The following is a 4,322-nucleotide window of genomic DNA, read 5'->3' as shown; positions in this document are numbered from 1 at the left end:
GGGTGCAGTCACAATGTTGGGGGTATACTACAGGCCTCCCAACAGCCAGCGGGAGATAGAGGAGCAGATAGGTAGACAGATTTTGGAAAAGAGTAAAAACAACAGGGTTGTGGTGATGGGAGACTTCAACTTCCCCAATATTGACTGGGACTCACTTAGTGCCAGGGGCTTAGACGGGGCGGAGTTTGTAAGGAGCATCCAGGAGGGCTTCTTAAAACAATATGTAGACAGTCCAACTAGGGAAGGGGCGGTACTGGACCTGGTATTGGGGAATGAGCCCGGCCAGGTGGTAGATGTTTCAGTAGGGGAGCATTTTGGTAACAGTGACCACAATTCAGTAAGTTTTTAAGTACTGGTGGACAAGGATAAGAGTGGTCCTAGGATGAATGTGCTAAATTGGGGGAAGGCTAATTATAACAATATTAGGCGGGAACTGAAGAACATAGATTGGGGGCGGATGTTTGAGGGCAAATCAACATCTGACATGTGGGAGGCTTTCAAGTGGCAGTTGAAAGGAATACAGGACCGGCATGTTCCTGTGAGGAAGAAGGATAAATACAGCAATTTTCGGGAACCTTGGATGACGAGTGATATTGTAGGCCTCGTCAAAAATAAAAAGGAGGCATTTGTCAGGGCTAAAAGGCTGGGAACAGACGAAGCCTGTGTGGAATATAAGGAAAGTAGGAAGGAACTTAAGCAAGGAGTCAGGAGGGCTAGAAGGGGTCACGAAAAGTCATTGGCAAATAGGGTTAAGGAAAATCCCAAGGCTTTTTACACGTACATAAAAAGCAAGAGTGTAGCCAGGGAAAGGGTTGGCCCACTGAAGGATAGGCAAGGGAATCTATGTGCGGAGCCAGAGGAAATGGGCGAGGTACTAAATGAATACTTTGCATCAGTATTCACCAAAGAGAAGGAATTGGTAGATGTTGAGTCTGGAGAAGGGGGTGTAGATAGCCTGGGTCACATTGTGATCCAAAAAGACGAGGTGTTGGGTGTCTTAAAAAATATTAAGGTAGATAAGTCCCCAGGGCCTGATGGGATCTATCCCAGAATACTGAAGGAGGCTGGAGAGGAAATTGCTGAGGCCTTGACAGAAATCTTTGGATCCTCGCTGTCTTCAGGGGATGTCCCGGAGGACTGGAGAATAGCCAATGTTGTTCCTCTGTTTAAGAAGGGTAGCAAGGATAATCCCGGGATCTACAGGCCGGTGAGCCTTACTTCAGTGGTCGGGAAATTACTGGAGAGAATTCTTCGAGACAGGATCTACTCCCATTTGGAAGCAAATGGACGTATTAGTGAGAGGCAGCACGGTTTTGTAAAGGGGAGGTTGTGTCTCACTAACTTGATAGAGTTTTTCGAGGAGGTCACTAAGATGATTGATGCAGGTAGGGCAGTGGATGTTGTCTATATGGACTTCAGTAAGGCCTTTGACAAGGTCCCTCATGGTAGACTAGTACAAAAGGTGAACTCACACGGGATCAGGGGTGAGCTGGCAAGGTGGATACAGAACTGGCTAGGCCATAGAAGGCAGAGAGTAGCAATGGAAGGATGCTTCTCTCATTGGAGGGCTGTGACCAGTGGTGTTCCACAGGGATCAGTGCTGGGACCTTTGCTCTTTGTAGGAAAATGTAACTGGTCTGATTAGTAAGTTTGCAGACGACACAAAGGTTGGTGGAATTGCGGATAGCGATGAGGACTGTCGGAGGATACAGCAGGATTTAGATTGTTTGGAGAGTTGGGCGGAGAGATGGCAGATGGAGTTTAATCCGGACAAATGTGAGGTAATGCATTTTGGAAGGTCGAATGCAGGTAGGGAATATACAGTGAATGGTAGAACCCTCAAGAGTATTGAAAGTCAAAGAGATCTAGGAGTACAGGTCCACAGGTCATTGAAAGGGGCAACACAGGTGGAGAAGGTAGTCAAGAAGGCATACGGCATGCTTGCCTTCATTGGCCGGGGCATTGAGTATAAGAATTGGCAAGTCATGTTGCAGCTGTATAGAACCTTAGTTAGGCCACACTTGGAGTATAGTGTTCAATTCTGGTCGCCACACTACCAGAAGGATGTGGAGGCTTTAGAGAGGGTGCAGAAGAGATTTACCAGAATGTTGCCTGGTATGGAGGGCATTAGCTATGAGGAGCGGTTGAATAAACTCGGTTTGTTCTCACTGGAACGAAGGAGGTTGAGGGGAGACCTGATAGAGGTATACAAAATTATGAGGGGCATAGACCGAGTGGATAGTCAGAGGCTTTTCCCCAGGGTAGAGGGGTCAATCACTAGGGGACATAGGTTTAAGGTGAGAGGGGCAAGGTTTAGAGTAGATGTACGAGGCAAGTTTTTTACGCAGAGGGTAGTGGGTGCCTGGAACTTGCTACCGGAGGAGGTGGTGGAAACAGGGACGATAGTGACATTTAAGGGGCATCTTGACAAATACATGAATAGGATGGGAATAGAAGGATACGGACCCAGGAAGTGTAGAAGATTGTAGTTTAGTCGGGCAGCATGGTTGGCACGGGCTTGGAGGGCCGAAGGGCCTGTTCCTGTGCTGTACATTTCTTTGTTCTTTGTTCTTTGTTCTTTGGAATATTGTAACCTGATCCAATCTCAGAGTTCATGAAAGGACAAAACCTCATTGCTATTTACACTGAAATAATCGAACTTCAACAAGGTACGAACATCCTCTTGAAGACCTGAATTTGCCTGCAACAAGCGCAACTTTTCAGATAGTGCAAGACAAGGGATTAGCCAGTACAAAGAACTGAATTGCTTAAAATAGTAAACAGTGCCTTTGTAACTGATGCATATGGAATTGGAAAAGCATGAATCCTATTTGCTGAATATAGGTGGCTGCTTCTGACAGTATAAGTAGTGGGAACTATACTGATAAAGGACTTTACTGGATTATTTCAATTACCTTTCTTCATTTGAATTTTATTTGATACTATCCCCTGCTGTGGGAGCATGTTTACCAACTCCTGTACCACTCTAGAACTTGAAGGCATTCTTATAACTCATAGTAGAAGATACTAAAGAGACAACACTTGTATGATTGAGTGAACACATTTCAGACACCTCTCATCCAAGGTGGCTGGGTGCCTTCTGAAGAATGAAATGGATATTTTTGGTTTGGATCAGGAGTATTTCAATGATTTATAAAAGGTTTTAGGATTTTGTAAATCTCAGCGTGCATATCTGCTTCCGCACAAGCTCTCGCTTATAATTAGTTATTATAATTAATACGGGAAACCATTTTGAAGGGAACAAGAAATAAGTTTACACTTTCTAGGGAAATCAAAGTTAACACATCCTGTCAGAGCTCAGTTCCCAAATGCTGCATGCTAACAGAAATGAAGTGCAAGGATAAAGATGCATATATTACTTCCTGAGCTGATATCAAAAATACTTTCAGAATCTGAAAGCAGCACTTGAGTTATCTAGTTCAATCCAGGACAACCTTACAGCATACATCACACCGCAAGTTTCTAGTATAATTGTCTTTCTCTATTCGTTCAAGAGATATGGCCATCGCTGACAGTGGGCAATTTAATGGGGACTATTTTTTATCTTGGAGATGAGGTCAGTGATGGGAGGAGCAAAGAGAGTACAGGGCCATTTTGGGAGAGGGTGTGAAGAGAGACATGGGTTGGAGAAAGGCTTTGGGAAGTGAAGTCTGATCTCTGATTTAGCAACCCTTGTTTTTCTTGAGACCACAAGTAAAGGCAGAGAGGTAGTGAGTTTGGGGACGTTTTGAGAAAAGAGAAACTTAGCTTAGAGAAATGAGAAGCGGATTTCTCATCTGCCTGACTTGAGGCCACAATTCTTCTCCAAGCAAGATAAATTATAAAATGATACTATTGTAAAAACAGAGCAGCCTTGTCTGGAGACAAGGGAAAGACTGAAACAAACCAAGTGAAGCAGCCATTTGAAGAACCTTCAGCTAGAGTAAGAAAGGGTTCTCAAGAGCCAGAATCTTCTGTGTAATGCAAATATTGCTTTATGCTTTACTTGTTTAAATTGGATTAAGTGCATTTCATGTTGTTTAATGGTAAATTGAATAGTAGTTTTTGAGTGTACGAGTGCGCTGTTCTTTTTGGGTTTGAAGTATAAAGAAGATTTAATATTGTTCTTTATAATAAAGTTTTGTTTTTAAATAACCAAGCCCTAATTCTTCATGCAATCACTCCTGGAGCGAATTGATCTTTCCGCACAATCTTAAAAAATAAAATAAAATATTACGGTTTTCGGTCCAATATCCTAGCCACTGTTAGGGTCTGGTCGTGGATCGTAATAGCAAGGATAAAGATGCATATATTATTTTGTG

This window comes from Scyliorhinus torazame, chromosome 6, assembly GCF_047496885.1.
Source record: "Scyliorhinus torazame isolate Kashiwa2021f chromosome 6, sScyTor2.1, whole genome shotgun sequence".
Taxonomy (NCBI): domain Eukaryota; kingdom Metazoa; phylum Chordata; class Chondrichthyes; order Carcharhiniformes; family Scyliorhinidae; genus Scyliorhinus; species Scyliorhinus torazame.
This window is presented reverse-complemented; position numbering follows the sequence as displayed.